General features: G+C 49.7%; 2 long non-coding RNA genes across 2 annotated transcripts in view; both read right to left on the bottom strand.

The window, feature by feature from the left end:
* LOC141082884 (uncharacterized) overlaps positions 1-17,089 on the bottom strand; it is a 64,697-nt gene that overhangs the window by 11,093 nt on the left and 36,515 nt on the right. The window lies entirely within an intron of this gene.
* Positions 4,811-10,488, bottom strand: LOC141082876 (uncharacterized). Its single transcript, XR_012230599.1, has 2 exons — positions 5,623-10,488; positions 4,811-5,528 (listed from the first exon to the last, which is right to left on the bottom strand). It is a non-coding gene; the product is annotated as an uncharacterized lncRNA (long non-coding RNA).

Raw genomic sequence — 17,089 nt, 5'->3', positions numbered from 1 at the left:
CCCGCTGACACCGGCCCGGTACCGAGTACCCCACACCCCTGGGAGGGAGACCCACATCTACCTCCAGCTGAAATGGGAGTGAGGCATCAGGTTGCCGTAGAACTGGAGCAGAAGTGAATCTCCGCTTAAGCTCCTGAAATGCCAAAACTGCCTCTGGAGACCAATTCACCACATCAGCACCCTTTTTGGTCAAATCAGTCAGTGATTCAACAATACAAGAAAAATTACTTATAAATTTGTGGTAGAAATTAGCAAAACCAAAAAACTTCTGGAGAGCCTTCAAAGAAGTGGGCTGAACCCAATCATAAATGGCCTGTATATTGGCCGGGTCCATTTCAATAGCAGACGGGGACAAAATGAATCCCAAAAATGAAATCCTCTGTACACCAAAGAGGCACTTCGATCCCTTAACATACAGAGAATTTTCCCTCAAAATCCGGAACACAGTCCGGACATGTTCCACATGAGAATCCCAATCACTGGAAAAGATCAAAATATCATCCAAATAAATGATCAAAAACTTATCCACAAAGTCCCGGAAAATATCATTCATAAAGGATTGGAAGACAGAAGGGGTATTAGTGAGCCCAAAAGGCATCACCAGGTACTCAAAATGTCCCTCCGGAGTATTAAACGCCGTCTTCCATTCATCCCCATGCTTGATGCGAATAAGATTAAACGCCCCCTTGAGGTCAAGCTTGGTAAAACAACAGGCACTTTTAACTCTGGAAAATAAATCAGAAATCAGGGGTAACGGGTACTGATATTTAACAGTGATTTTGTTAAGGGAACGATAGTCAATACATGGCCTTGATGAACCATCTTTCTTGGCCACAAAAAAACCCAGCACCTAAAGGTGAAGAGGATGGTCTAATATGACCCTTCTCCAACGACTCCTTGATATAAGATCGCATAGCATCATGTTCGGGTACCGATAAGTTGAAAAGCCGACCCTTGGGAAATTTACACCCGGGCATTAACTCAATTGCACAGTCATAACTCCTATGAGGAGGCAAAGACGCAGACTTACTCTCACTAAATACATCAGAAAAATCAGCCAAATAGTCAGGAACATCATGCGACTGGGGAGAGGTGGAGAAAACAGGAGCGTCACTAAGAACACATTGACAACCCCAACTCACCACAGACCCAGATTTCCAATCCAAAACAGGGTTATGAGTTTGCAACCAGGGGAACCCCAGAACAATAGTATCATGCAAATTGTGCAACACCAAAACTTTACAATTTTCTTGGTGGTCCTGGGCAACCCGCATTATCAACTGGGTCCAAAACTGGGGTTTATTCTCTGCCAAAGGAGTAGCATCAATACCCCTCAAAGGCATAGAAGTCCGCAGGGGTATCATGGGAAAACCACAACGCTTAGCAAAGTCCAAATCCATCAGATTCAAAGCTGCTCCTGAATCAACAAAAGCCTTAAGGGCCCGTTTTTTGTGACACATCAGCGATCTCTCCAGCGAGATCGCTGTGTGTGACATCCAGCAGCGATCGGCCCCCCCGTGGGGTATCGCTGATCGTGCTGGATCGTCCTGGCCCGTTTTTTCATCGCTGGTGTCCCGCTGGCGAGCGCGCATCGCTGCATGTGGCAGCGGGAGCCAGCGATGAGCGACGCTGCATGCTGGTTACCAACGTAAACATCGGGTTTTTAAGGGCCGCGGGGCCCTTAGAAACCCGATGTTTACCCTAGATACCAGCGTGCACTGCAGGCAGGGCGGGAGGTGGAGGCAGAGCGGCGCACAGACCGGAGTAGCTGTGCTATCTGCTACTCCAGTCTGTCAGACCAGAGTAGCAGATAGCAGAGCTACGCCGGTCTGTCTGCGCCGCTCTGCCTCCACCTCCTGCCCTGCATGCAGTGCACGCTGGTATCTAGGGTAAACATCGGGTTTCTAAGGGCTCCGCGGCCCTTAGAAACCCGATGTTAACGTTGGTAACCAGCGTGCTCGTTGGTCCTGTTTGCTGGAGGGGCTGTCTATGTGACAGGTCACCAGCGATCAGCTAACAATGTCCCAGCGATCCCATCCACGTCGGATCGTTGGTGGGCTCGCTGGGACATCGTTATGTGTAACGGTACCCTAAGGCTACTTTCACACATCAGGTTTTCTGCGTCAGGCGCGATCCGGCGTCGTGGCCGAGCGCTGGATCCGGCAAATATTTCATAAAAGCGGATGTGACGGATCCGTTTTTCTGCCGGATCCGTCTTGTTCTTGACAGACAAAATCGGATCCGTCTCATCCGGTTCATCCGGTTTTTGTTCCGTTTTTCGACGGATTACGCCGGATCCGGTTTTTAAAATCGCCCCTTGTGGCCTTCCGAACGGGATTGGCTACTGGAAAACTATATATAACGTGTTCCTACAGCCCTTCTTTGACAGGTTGTAGAGGAGAAAGAGCAGGTTGGAGAGAAGAGCAAGTTACTGGCGAAGATGGATGTTGTGATTGGAAATATTTTGAAGAATTTGGCGGATTTTACAGCAGAGGCGAATCGTTTGAGGGTGATTGTTCTGGAGAAGAAGAGAGCGAGACAGCAGCGCATCAGGCATCGTAGACGACGTTTGTGGATCCATCCCATCACAGCCAAGAGAATGACGCGTGGGGTCTATTCTACACTCTGCATGGACCTTAGACGAAACCCAGATAAATTTTTTGGATATGTTCGGATGAAAATGGAGAATTTTGATTACTTGGTGGAGCGCATTGCACACCTCATAAGAAAAGCGGACACCTATTGCCGCTTCTCTGTTTCACCCGCAGAGTGTCTGATGGTGACTTTAAGGTAAGCCACATTTATTGGATATGCTCGCATCAGAGCACACTTTCACTGCAATCTTGTTGGTGGTAGTTTGTATCTCCAAGTGTTATAGCTGAGTTTTGGTATGTAATGCTGTGATTTAAAACTAATTGATTGTTTTTTAATTCCCCACAGATTTCTTGCAACTGGAGAATCCCTTTCGTCACTGCATTTCCAGTACAGACTCGGGATTTCCACCATATCTGGAATAGTGAAGTACACATGCCGTGCACTGTGGGACTCCTTAGCTGAAGAGTTTTTACCAGAGCCCATAACAGAGAGGTGGATTGAAATTTCAGAAAAGTTTCAACAGATATGTCAGTTTCCGAACTGCTTGGGCGCTGTGGACGGGAAACATATCCGCATTGTAAAGCCAGCCGGATCGGGATCGGAATATTTCAATTACAAGAAATATTTTTCAATTGTCCTCATGGCCATCGCTGACGCGGAATACAAATTTATTGCTGTTGATATTGGGGCCTATGGCCGCTCCAATGACTCTCAAGTTTTCAAACTGTCTGCCATGGGGCGTAAACTGTATGGAAACACCTTCCAGTTCCCACCACCTAGACTGCTGCCGCAAACATCTGGTCCACCTATGCCATTTGTCTGTGTAGGGGATGAAGCCTTCCAGCTGTTAGAACACCTTTTGAAACCGTACGGTAGCAGAGGATTGACAAGAACAAAACGCATTTTTAATTACCGCCTCACAAGAGCAAGAAGAATGGTGGAATGCTCCTTTGGTATTCTGACAGCCAAATGGCGGGTCCTATTGACTGCGATCAACCTCAAGTCAGAAACTGTGGACGAGGTGATCAAAGCTTGCGTGGTACTCCACAATTTTGTTATCTGCAAGGAACCCATTTCCATTGAGGACACCTCTGAAGAAACCACCTTGCAAGATTACCATGACATTACCACTAGAAGTTCTGTGACGGTTTCAGTAATGAGGGACAATTTTGCACTATACTTTATGTCACCTCAAGGCAGAGTACACTGGCAGGATGACAGAGTGTGAAAGATTTGTGCCCTTAACCAGACTTGTGTACCTTCTGTACCAACAGTATATACCTTTGCCAACCAAAGTTGGCTATCTTGTCATGGTCTTACTATTTTTACCTTTAGGCCACAGGTGTGTACCTGTCATGTCGGACGCTGTTCACACCACAGCATCCGGCAGGCAGAGGTAGTTCCACCTCCAGCCACTATAGCCTCAGTGGCGCCGGCCTGATCTTCAGGCTCTCGGGGGTTAATCCTGCTGGAGACCAGGTTGGATGGTTAGTCACGCCCACGGTCTTTAAATAGTCATGCTGGCCTATGGGCGTCGCCGATTATAGCTTGTGTTTCATACCAAGTGGTTCCGGTCTGGAGTGGAGGTGTTCAAGAGAGAGAGATTCATATCTGGTGTCGTATGATCCGTCGTTATCCTTTCTCCTTCCCATATTTGTGTTTAGTTGTGCCCTGTTCACATTACTGTTTATTCCTGTGTGTGTGCGGCGCAGTGCAGTTTAAGTTCTCCCTGTCTGTCATTATTTGTGTGGGAGCTTTGGTGGTGACTTCTCACTGGGTGGAGGGTGGAGGGTTAAGTGCAGGGCTGAGCAGGAGATAAGGAAAGGTCGGAGGCTCAGGCATTTGCACCTTCAGCAAAAACCCTGGGTTGAGGGTCAGACAGGGTTTCCCCTAGTAAAGGGACACCACAGGGGCCCCGGGTCTTTCAGCCTTAGTTGAACTAAGCCCCCGTGACAGTACCTGGTTGTGTTTTATGCAAAGTATTTCACCTTGTAACAAAAGTTGTGTACATTGTTAGGAAATCACCAACAATAAACACAACTTTTTAGGTGAAATACTTTGCTTCAAACACAACCAGGAACACAACTGTGGCAAAAAGCTAAAATTTACCCACAGTTATATACCTGGTTTTGAATACCTTTTTACCTTTGAAATACCCTGTATTTAACCTTTTTTTTAAACATAGTTCGCCGCAGAAAGAAATGACAGACAACCATTGTGAAACGATAATTTAACTTTTATTTAAAATATTTTTTTTTTGTAAAATGTTTTTACTGTGCAAAAAACTTTTTTAATAAAGGTTTTAAACCCAATGGGCATTTTTATTAAAAAACACATTACAAATCTGTGTAGTGTGGGGTGGAAATACTGCTGGAGGGGCTGCGGGACACTTCGACACTGGGAGTGTGGAGAGAGGACTGGGATCGTGGTGGGGAAGGAACAGTTAGAGGTGAAGGTGTGGAAAAAGCTACAGAATGGGTGGACATGTGGGAGGCAGAAGAGGTGGTGGGCGGTGGAGTGGAGGTTTGGGCAGGGACTGTAGGAGCAGATGATCTTGATGGAAAGTTGTATGGGGAAGGAGTTTGGTACGGGGAAGGAGTTTGGTACGGGGCAGGTTGCTGGAAGTGGGGAGTTGTCTGGTACTGGGGAGGTTGCTGGCACTGGGGAGGTTGCTGGTGCTGGGGAGGTGGCTGGTATGTAATAGGAGGGGGAGGATGGAAAGTGGCTGGAGGGGGTGCAGGTGGAGGAACTACTGGGGTGGGAGGAGGAGGTTGGGAGGTAACGTGCTGGAGAGCACCGCGGCATGAATGCATTACATGCATCTGCTGGGTAGGAGAGAGCGTTTCCATGCGCTCCACAACAGACCTGAAAAAGGTGTGGTCCACATCAATTCCTCCATCCTCACCGTCTGAGTCGGGAGCACGCTGTGATGGCTGTTAAATTAAAAGAAAAATAGCAAAATTAGTCACCACACTTAAGACATGAAATAAAAAGTGTACCAAAATTTCACTTAAATATTATACTTACACGCTGGTGACCGCCGTGTTGCTGTCGCCGGCGACCATGGGAGGCACTGCGAGGACCTCTTGGCCGAGCACCAGATTGGGAAGACTAGAGAAGAAAAGAAAAAAATTTATGTGTTTGGATGTAGGCATTTGTTTGCTGTGTGTGGTCTGCAGAACATTGTTTTCTATGTGTTGTGTGTAGTGTGATGTTGTGTTTCTGCGTTTGATGCAAAAAACTTACCAATTGTGAGCCCACTCCAGGTGTCTGTCCACCCTTTCCTTCTTCTTCTGGGAGCTCCTCTTCAGCTTGTGATTCCTGTTTTGAAATAAAAGGCAATGAATAGACATATATTACAGAGATGATGGATTTTGGAAATAAAAATTTACCGTCAAACGCTGATGATGCGAGGGAGGGCTCCCAGAAGAAGATGTTCTGTCTTCCTGCTGGCCAGACTCCATGCCTGTGAGTGGTGCTACTGCTGCTGCCAGTGCTGTCAGTGCTGCCACTGTTGCTGCTGCTGCATCTCTTGGGCGGCTGTTGAATAAAGAGAAACAAAGGGCCAATGAATATCTTGATATTCCATGGCCCTAGTTTGGAGGAATGGGGGATTTGATAATTACCGTCTCTCATCTGCTGCTGGACTCCCCTCCCATTGTTCAGCATGCTGCTCCATTTGGGGTGGTGGTGGTGCTGATGGTGCTGCTGCAGTGGTCTCCTGCCTTCTCCTGCGCCTGGTTGCTGTCTTGGGTGGCATGTTGGGTGTGGCTGAGGGTCCCACTGTCATGCTTTTATATATGTGTCTTGTGGGCAGAGCTACTGAGCATGCTCAGACCAAAAAAAACGGATGTCGCCGGATCCGGCGCATTGCGGCGCTCATAGGCTTTCATTGTGTGAAAAAGCCGGACACGCCGGATCCGGCGTGTCCGGCTTTTTCGCCGGAGACAAAAAACGTTACAGTAGCCGTTTTTTCCAGACGCCGGATTGCGACACATTGCCGGATCCGGCGAAAACCGGATGAAACGCATGGCCATCCGGCACGATCCGGCGCTAATGCAAGTCAATGGGGGGGAAACCGGAACCGGCATTGCATTTCGCCGGATCCGTTTTTTGTCAAAAGTGCCGGATCGCGCCTGACGGCGAAAACCTGATGTGTGAAAGAGGCCTTAGCAGAAAATGTAGACGAGCAGATCAGGAAAAGGAACTTAGGCTGTACACTGCCCATCGCAAATGTGTGAGCAAAATGCTTTTCTCGTTTTGGGCAGACAGCAATAGTATGAGAGGCGCCCCCACAGAAAAAGCACAACTTATTACGACTTCTAAACTCCTGACGTTGCGCCCTAGACAAAACCCTATCGCATTGCATGGGTTCAGAAGTTCGTTCGAAAGGCGGCAACGCCTCTCGTGTAGTTTTACGTTCACATAAACGCCGATCAATTTGAATGGCCAATGACATAGAATCGTCAAGACCAGAGGGAACAGGAAATCCCACCATAGTATCTTTTACAGTTTCTGCCAAACCCTTCCGAAAGATAGCTGTTAGAGCATCGTCATTCCATTTAGTAAGGACCGCCCACTTTCAGAATTTTTGACAATATAACTGCAGAATCCTGACCCTGATTCAATGCCAATAAGGTTTTCTCAGCTTGATCAATAGCTTTAGGTTCATCATACAACAACCCCAAGGCTTGAAAAAACGCGTATACATTAGCCAGAATAGGATCTCCGGGTGTCAAAGAAAAGGCCAAATCCTGGGGATCACCACGCAGCAGGGAGATGACAATTTTAACCTGCTGCACAGAGCTCTCCGATGAGTTAGGGTAAGTGCACACATAGTTTTTCGGTCTTGCGGATTTTGTTGAAAAATCAGCAGGTAAATCCGCAGGACAAAAGTACTGCGGTTTATCTGCCGATTAGCCTGCGGTTTTGCCCTGCGGTTTCACACCTCATAATGATAAGGTGTGAAACCGCAGCGGAAACCGCACAAAGAATTGACATGCTGCGGATTGTAACCCGCAGCAAATCCACGCGGAAAAATCAGCAGCATGTGCACAGCGTTTTTTTTTCCATAGGAAATAAAGGTACAGTACAACATTCTTCTGCGGACCCGCAGAGCCAAAACCGCTGCGGATCCGCAGCAGAATCCGCAGCGTGTGCACATACCCTTAGGTTTCAAAGCAAAAAATAGTTTACAATTATTCTTATAACTCAAAAATTTAGACCGATCCCCAGAAAACACATCAGGAGTAGGGATTTTTGGTTCAACAGCAGATGATTGAGCGAGATAGGCAGAAATTCCCCGCACTTCAGCAGCGAGCTGCTCAACACGATCAGACAATTGCTTAGTCTCCATTTAGACAAAAAATATCCTCCTACAGCCCCAGAAAAAAAAAGAGGAAAAAATATATTAAAAAAAATTCTGACACTTTTTTTTTAAATCCGTGGACTTATAAAACAGGTAACAGATACCCACGGTGAATGGGCCTGTAAACTACAGCGGTCACTGCTACAGTGGGTACAAGGGAGCCAAGCAACCACTAAGGAGGACATCCTCCAGCTCTTCTTGTTAGAGCGACTAAACCCCGAGACACAAGAATGGCTTCGGGACAGACGACCAATGACTCTTGAGGAGGCCGCTCATCTGGCCGATGAACATCATGATGCCAGGAGGCCGCAGTTGCCAGGATCAAAGACTGTCACTAGGGGCCCTCCCATGGGTCTGGAGGCCCCTAAACCACAGAAGATTGTGGGGGGACCAGCTAAAACCCCGGCCTACCATAGTCCCCCTGGGGTGCGATGCTACACCTCCCATCAGCTGGGGCACCTGCAAAGACAATGTCCTAACCGGACTCAGCGTACCCAGTGGCCAAAGGCGGGAACGGCTACCATCAACCGGGCCGCTGTATACTACTACCAAGGCAAAGCTGATCCGGCATTGGGGGCTAGGACTAATCCGGGGATGCAAGAGATGGAGGAAGTGCTGCATGAAGTAAACCCCGTGCAGACAGCCCGGGCAGATAATCGACCACAGCATCGACAGGCGGTGTGGGTTAATGGGAAACATATGCAGGGACTAAGAGATTCTGGAGCAACTTTGACCCTTGTGAAGCCTCATCTCGTCCGGGACCAAGAGAAGATGGACCGGACAGTGTCCGTCCGTGTAGCTGGGGGAGCCATACATCGACTGCCCACTGCCAGGATTTACCTGAACTGGGGAATCAGGGATGGCCTTGTTGAGGTTGGCCTGATGGAGGATTTGCCTGCGGACTTCTTGCTGGGAAATGACTTGGAGCCCATGTTGTCTGCATTCTCGGTCGCCCCTCTGGCTGAGACCTATCCTGTGACCACCCGGAGACAAGCTCGAGCTGCGGAGGCGAAATCACACTCAGAGGAGGCCCAGGTAAGACACCCCAGCCCTACATGTATTCCCATAGCCAGACACATTTCTTGGGCCACCCCAGCTGAGTTTAAAATGGAGGTACTTGAGGATCCCTCATTACAGGGGTATCGTGGGAAGGCACAGGAGGGGAGAGGAGTACTGGAAGGGGAACAGTTTGTATGGCATCAGGGTCTCCTCTACCGGGTTACAGAGCAGCGCCACACAGGGACGAGTCTCACTATAAAACGACAGCTGGTAGTGCCCAAGAAGTATAGGCAAGAGCTACTGCGAATCTCTCATGACATACCCTTGGCCGGGCACCTCGGAGTCAGTCGCACCAGGCATCGTCTGACACAAAACTTCTTTTGGCCGGGGTTAACCTATGATGTTCGTCAGTACTACCAGACCTGTGACAGTTGCCAGCGCATTGGCAAGAGGGGAGAACGCTGCAAGGCCAAATTACACCCCCTCCCCATTGTGGAGGAGCCATTTAGCCGAGTAGCAGTCGATCTGATAGGGCCGTTAGCCAAACCCAGTCCATCAGGGAAAAAGTATATATTGACAGTGGTAGATTATGCCACACGGTATCCAGAGGCAGTTGCATTACCTAACATACTTGCAGAGACCGTGGCGGCTGCCCTGCTCCAGGTTTTCTCACGGATTGGATTTGCCCGGGAGGTTATCTCGGACCAGGGTACCCAGTTTACAGCAGAAGTGACCAACCAACTGTGGAAGCTATGCGGTGTAAAGTCCATTAGAAGCGCCCCGTCCCACCTGCAAACCAATGGGTTGTGTGAACGTTTTAACGGAACATTAAAACAACTCATTGGGACTTTTACCAGGACCTACAGGGACTGGGAGAAATTCTTGCTACACCTCCTTTTTGCCTATCGGGAGGTGCCCCAAGAATCCACGGGGTTCTCCCCGTTCGAACTGTTATACGGAAGGCGGGTAAGGGGACCCCTAGACTTAGTGCGAGAACACTGGGAAGGGGAGGGAACCATAGAAGGGATACCAATTGTGCCCTATGTGCTGGAATTCCGGGACTGCCTACAGGAGCTGACTCAGGCTGTACATGGGAACATGCAGGCGGCTCAACGGTGCCAGCGCGTGTGGTACGATCGGAGGGCCAGAGAACACACCTATGAGGTAGGACAGAAGGTCCTGGTGTTAGAACCAACTAGGCAGAACAAGTTCAAAGCTGCATGGCACGGGCCCTGCCAGGTATTGGGGAAAATAGCTGACATAACCTACAATGTCGCCTATTGTGACGACCCCAGTGTTATCTGCGTGTTCCACGTGAATATGCTGAAGCCCTACCGGGAGCGCCCTGAAGAGGTAGTGGCCATCTGTGCACCTGAAGCAGAGGATTTAGCAGGACTCCCCTTGCCTGATGTCTTAGGGGAGAGGACTCAGTCTAAAACATGGGACCAGGTACACTTGGGAGAAAACCTAGGGCCCCGGGAGAGACAGCAGGCGGAAGCATTGTTGAGGCAGCGACAGAGGATGTTTTCAGAGATACCGGGGTACACCCGCCTGGCACAACACAAGGTTGAGACCCAGGATCGGACCCCCCTGAGACAACCCCCCTTCCGTGTCCCAGAGTCTGTACGAGAAGGGATGCGACAGGAGATGCAAGAGATGTTGCGTTTAGGGGTCATTGAAGAGTCAGATAGTCCCTGGGCATCCCCCGTAGTGTTAGTACCCAAGAAGGATGGGACTACCCGGTTTTGTGCAGACTATCGCAAGCTAAATGAGAAAACGGTGACGGATGCGTATGCCATGCCGCGTGTGGATGAGTTGTTAGACCGACTGGTGGGGGCAAAGTATTTGACCACCATCGATCTATGCAAAGGCTATTGGCAGATCCCCTTAAGTCCTGACGCTATTGCCAAGTCTGCATTTGTTAACCCGTTCGGCTTATTTCGGTTTCGAGTTATGCCATTCGGGATGAAGAATGCCCCTGCGACCTTCCTGAGGCTGGCTGACCAGCTTCTGGATGGTCTCCAGGACTATTCTTGTGCCTACCTGGATGACATCGCCATCTACAGCGCGATATGGGATGAGCATCTAAATCACCTAGAGACAGTATTGGACAGGATCCACAAGGCCGTAACCACCTTGAACCCCAACAAGTGTCATGTGGGCAAAGCAGAGGTTCAGTATTTAAGACATTGGGTGGGAAGTGGGAAACAGCGACCAGAACCAGCCAAGATTGAGGCCATAGCCAAATGGCCCACCCCACGCACTAAAACCCAGGTCATGGTGTTTCTAGGGACAGCAAGGTATTATAGGAAATTTGTCCCCAATTACAGCAGCATAGCCAAGCCCCTCACTGATCTGACCCGTAAGAACGTCCCCCGCCAGGTAACCTGGACCCCCGAGTGTGATGATGCCTTCCGCCAGCTAGAGTTGAGCGACTTTGATCGGATCGGATTTCATGAAAAAAAGTTTGTTTCAGATGAAACTGGTCTGACTAGGGCAAAAAAAGTCGGAGTTTCGTCCGAAACCCGACCCCAATGCAAGTCAATGGGAAATAAAAGTCGGCATTAAGCGGATGACATTCATCCACTCAATGCCGACTTTTATTCCCCATTGACTTGCATTGGGGTCGGGTTTTGGACGAAACTCCGACTTTTTTTGCCCTAGTCGGACCAGTTTCATCTGAAACAAATTTTGTTTCATGAAACCCGATCCGACCAAAGTCGCTTAACTCTACCGCCAGCTAAAGGACGCCCTCACAAATACCCCGGTATTGGCCGCACCCGATCCAACTAAACGTTTCCTTGTTCACACAGACGCTTCTCTGTTTGGACTGGGGGCAGTGCTGAGCCAAGTCAGGCCGGATGGTCAAGACCACCCGGTAACCTACCTGAGTCAGAAACTGCCCCGCGAAGTAAGCTATGCGGCCATCAAGAAGGAGTGCCTGGCAGTAGTATGGGCACTCAAGAAGTTACAACCATATTTGTATGGACGACAGTTTTCCCTCCTAACGGACCATAATCCCCTAGAGTGGCTTAATCGGGTCTCTGGAGACAAAGCCAGATTACTGCGGTGGAGTTTAGCCCTACAACCTCTAGACTTCACCATCCACTACAGACCCGGCAAACAAAGTGGTAATGCTGATGGACTAAGTCGACAAACGGAACTTGTACCAACCCCATAGACTTCGGTCATCCCCAAGCCGATCCGTTAAGGATCAGACTGTGTATGCCGATCGCATCGCTGAAAAGGGGGAGCCGTGTTACAGAACCCCCCAGCACCCCGAATAGGAGATGCATGTATGATGGGTGCAATGTGAGACACATACCCCTAATGCAGCAACCGACCGGCTGCGACCCCTGGGCAGAGGTAAATGAGATATCCCACTTCTGACATCCCCCCACCTTTGTAAATCCCACGGTAAATGATCGGGGGTCACCGGCCACCAGCAGCTATTGTAATGCATGGAGCCTGTTATCTACTGGTCCCCCACATATTGATTGTCCTGTCCTCTGTATGTATATATATTCTGAGACAGGTGAGTAAAATGTTGTCACACTGGAAATACGTGGAGAAACAGTGATCTTTTATATGTTCCCATGTTACAAAGCCTTTCGAGCCAGCGTCCTTCATCCAGAAGTGAGGAAAAGCAGAGTGGACCTCCTGAAACACGGAGTGGTAATGTAAGAGGTATTACAGCATAGAAGACCCTGTTACATTCTGAAAGCAAAGCAAAAAGAGACCAATATAACAGGGGACAAAACAAACTGGCACAAGCAGTAACTTATGGGTGGTGATTCAGCACAGCCCCAGCCGGAGCTGGCTGTCCCACTCAAGGCAGAGATAGACAAAACCAGATTAAATGCAAACAGAATAGCAAATGAATCACTTAGGCTAGTTTCACATTTGCGTTTAAGGCCGCAGCGACAGCCTGCGCACGGCCGCCGCTAAGCCCCTCCCCCTGCTGCGCCTCCTCCGGTAGCTCCGCCTACGGGCGCATGACGCTGCATGCGTCCTGCGTCCCCTATCTTTAGCACTGGGGACGCAGGCCGTGCACAGTTATGCATTTGGCGGCGCATGCGTCCTTTTGACGCTGTGCCGACCAGCGCCAAACGCAACTTGTTGCAATTTGGTGCGGTCGGCGCAGCGTCAAAAGGACGCATGCGCCGCCAAACACATACCTGCACACAGCCTGCATCCCCAGTGCTAAAGATAGGGGACGCAGGACGCATGCAGCGTCATGCGCCCGTAGGCGGAGCTACTGGAGGAGGCGCGGCAGGGGGTGGGGCTTAGCGGCGGCCGTGTGCAGGCCGTCGCTGCGGCCTTAAATGCAAATGTGAAACTAGCCTTAGCTGAACCATGCAGGGAAAGAGCAGGAGACATCAGGCCTCAGAAGGCACAGGAAGAAAATCACCAGCAGGGATAGAGGGAGTCAGCTGTCTTAAATCCCAATAAGAAACCCCAGATCTCCAATCGTCTTCCTCATTATCAGATGGCAAGCTTCTGTCAATCAGATCAGCTCCACTACCTCCAGTAACCACCACCAGAGGGAGCCCAGAAAGAGAACTCGCAACCCCTCTGTCAATCTGACCAGCTCCACTACCTTCAGTAATGACCAGAGGGAAGCCAGAGAGAGAATTCACAACAGGAGACGGCTGCACTGGGGAGATGGCTGCACTGGGGAGACGGGTGCACTGGGGAGATGGCTGCACTAGGGAGATGGCTGCACTGAGATGATGGCTGCACTAGGGAAACGGGTGCACTGGGGAGATGGCTGCACTGAGGAGATGGCTGCACTGGTGAAACGGGTGCACTGAGGAGACGGCTGCACTGGGGAAACGGCTGCACTGGAGAGAAGGCTGCACTAGGGAGATGGCTGCACTGGGGAGAGGGCTGCACTGAGGAGATGGCTGCACTAGGGAGATGGCTGCACTAGGGAGATGGCTGCACTAGGGAGATGGCTGCACTGGGGAGATGGCTGCACTGGGGAGATGGCTGCACTGGGGAGAGGGCTGCACTGAGGAGATGGCTGCACTAGGGAGATGGCTGCACTAGGGAGATAGCTGCACTGAGGAGATGGCTGCACTGGGGAGATGGCTGCACTGGGGAGATGGCTGCACTGGGGAGATGGCTGCACTGGGGAGATGGCTGCACTGGGGAGATGGCTGCACTGGGGAGAGGGCTGCACTGAGGAGATGGCTGCACTGAGGAGATGGCTGCACTGAGGAGATGGCTGCACTGGGGAGATGGCTGCACTAGGGAGATGGCTGCACTGGGGAGATGGCTGCACTAGGGAGATGGCTGCACTGAGGAGATGGCTGCACTAGGGAGATGGCTGCACTGGGGAAACGGCTGCAGTGGAGAAGCGGGTGCACTGGGGAGATGGCTGCACTGGGGATATGGCTGCACTGGGGAGATGACTGCACTAGGGAGAAAGGCTACTTTCACTTCAACGATTTTTGCCAAAGTGTCTGGATTAGTCATACGCACCAATGGGGGAGGCAGCACTAAAAATGCCTACGGCAGCTTAAACTCTAAATACGGCCCTGTCTATACTATCTGTACTCGAGTTATCAAGTTTTTTTCTAATATCCAATCTGTGTCTCCTCCCATTCAGTTTCATCCCATTGCTTCTAGTCTTTCCTTGTGCAAATGAGAATAAAGATGATCCTTCTACAATGTGACAGCCCTTGAGATATTTGTAGACAGCTATTAAAGGGAAGGTGCCATCCAAAAAATTTTTTTTCAGCAACTGAAAAAATGTAAAGAATTAATGTTTACATGTTCTTAAAATATATTATCATTTGTTTTAATTTTGCAAAATGTGAAAAATAATTTTAAAAAGTTTGGCATTTTCACTTGTTAACACTAGGGGGAGCAGCTACTGAAATTTGGCACAAAAACCTAGTGTACAACTAGCTCCCATTACTGCCCTGCAGTAATTATGGGCGGAATCTGCTGACATGGGTGTGGTGTCACTCCTCTCCTCCCCTTCTGGGTGTTTGCTAAGGGAAAAGAGAGGATGACATCTAGGAACACAGTGAGCAGCCATTTTGATGGGGCCTGCAAAGTTACTGACTGTCTTTGAATGTAAAGTCTGGATCAGAACAGGTCACCAATCAGCAGAAATGTTTCCTGGATTTCTGTGGAGCAGACAAGCAGACGGTCCATCCATGTGTATAAAACACAGCGCTCTATGTACAATCCCTGGCACCGAACAGGGCGCCCCCCATAGACCAGCACACTGCTCTCCTGAAATACTCTGTGCTGCTGTCGCCCTGCTCCTTCCACCATACATCAGGCCCCTGTCGCCTCGCTTTCACACATCGCCAGGACAGGATCTGAGGAGAGGAATGGGGTCTTCGGTCACCGAGGATGGCAGGCAGCAAGGATTCTGGGAGCAGGGTGACAGCAGCACAGAGTATTTCAGGACAGCAGTGTGCTGGTCTATGGGGGGCACATAGGGAGATATATGGGGGAGGAGCATGGTGACAGCAGCACAGAAATCCAGGAAACATTTCTGCTGATTGATGGCCTGTTCTGATCCAGACTTTGCATGCAAAGACCCCATTCCCCTCCTCAGATCCTGTCCTGGCGATGTGTGAAAGCGAGGCGACAGGCTCAGTCCGGGGTGATGCTGGGAAGCAGGCTGGGGGGAAATGGAGCCATTCAGTAACGATAAAAATGAGACCCCTCTCTTCAGCTGCCTCACCAGCCCTCCCCTGACTGCACCTAACTTTTACCCCTGACCCATGTGCAGGTGCTCAGTCAGAACCACCCTAGAATGGGTCCCCTTTTAGCAGATAATACTGCCATAGTGTTCTCACATAATGCCGCCATACCACAATGTAGATCACACATAAAACCAGCAGGGTGACAGCAGCACAGAGTATTTCAGGAGAGCAGTATCACACAGGATAGGATTAGATACACGGCTCAGCAGACTGTATCACACAGGATAGGATTAGATACACGGCTCAGCAGTCAGTATCACACAGGATAGGATTAGATACACGGATCAGCAAACTGTATCACACAGGATAGGATTAGATACACGGCTCAGCAGACAGCATCACACAGGAGAGGATTAGATACACGGCTCAGCTGTCAGTATCACACAGGATAGGATTAGATACACGGCTCAGCAGACAGTATCACACAGGATAGGATTAGATACGCAGCTCAGCAGTCAGTATCACACAGGATAGGATTAGATACACAGCTCAGCAGTCAGTATCACACAGGATAGGATTAGATACACGGCTCAGCAGACAGTATCACACAAGAGAGGATTAAATACACGGCTCAGCAGTCAGTATCACATAGGATAGGATTAGATACACAGCTCAGCAGTCAGTATCACACAGGAGAGGATTAGATACACAGCTCAGCAGTCAGTATCACACAGGAGAGGATTAGATACACGGCTCAGCAGTCAGTATCACACAGGATAGGATTAGATACACGGATCAGCACACAGTATCACACAGGAGAGGATTAGATACACGGCTCTGCAGTCAGTATCACACAGGAGAGGATTAGATGTCCAGCAGATTGCCAAGTGTTTTGAAACAGCAGGAAGCAGCTCCTCCTTTGTTTTGCAGGGGCAGCAGCTGGTCGGGTGTTTTGGAAAGAGCAGCTCGGTCTCCAGGAGCTCGTCCTGGTTCCTCTCCTGCAGCTGGTATGTGCAGAGTGAACATCCAAGCCCTTATGCTGGAACAGTACAGCATCAGTGATAACAGTGCTTGCAATAGAGTGTAAATGGAGCTAAAAGGAAAGTAAAAAGTACTGGGCTCTAATAAGATGGCGCCTGGCCACACCTACAGCTGTGAATTGAGCTGCCCACAGAGGCGTGCCCAGTTCACTCCTGATGCTGCTGCAATGATAGAGATAGGGTCGGGAGCCGACCGTTATGTCTTATGCCCAGGGACTGCCGTAAATGAGCATGGAAAGTGTCGTTCAGCAGCCAGAAAGGTAAGATGGCAGCCCCCATTGGCTGCATTAATACAGTAAAAAAAACAAACCATACACACCACTGAGTCAAGCTTAGGGGACAATATCTTTTTATCCTTTTTTCTTTTTTACATTAAATTATGAAAAAACACGGCACCTTCCCTTTAAGTCTCCTCT

This window comes from Dendrobates tinctorius, unplaced genomic scaffold, assembly GCF_039654945.1.
Source record: "Dendrobates tinctorius isolate UK_male_01 unplaced genomic scaffold, ASM3965494v1 ptg000019l, whole genome shotgun sequence".
NCBI classification, from domain to species: Eukaryota; Metazoa; Chordata; class Amphibia; order Anura; family Dendrobatidae; genus Dendrobates; species Dendrobates tinctorius.
The sequence above is the reverse complement of the archived record's forward strand: the minus strand, read 5'-3'. Positions and strand labels throughout refer to the sequence as shown.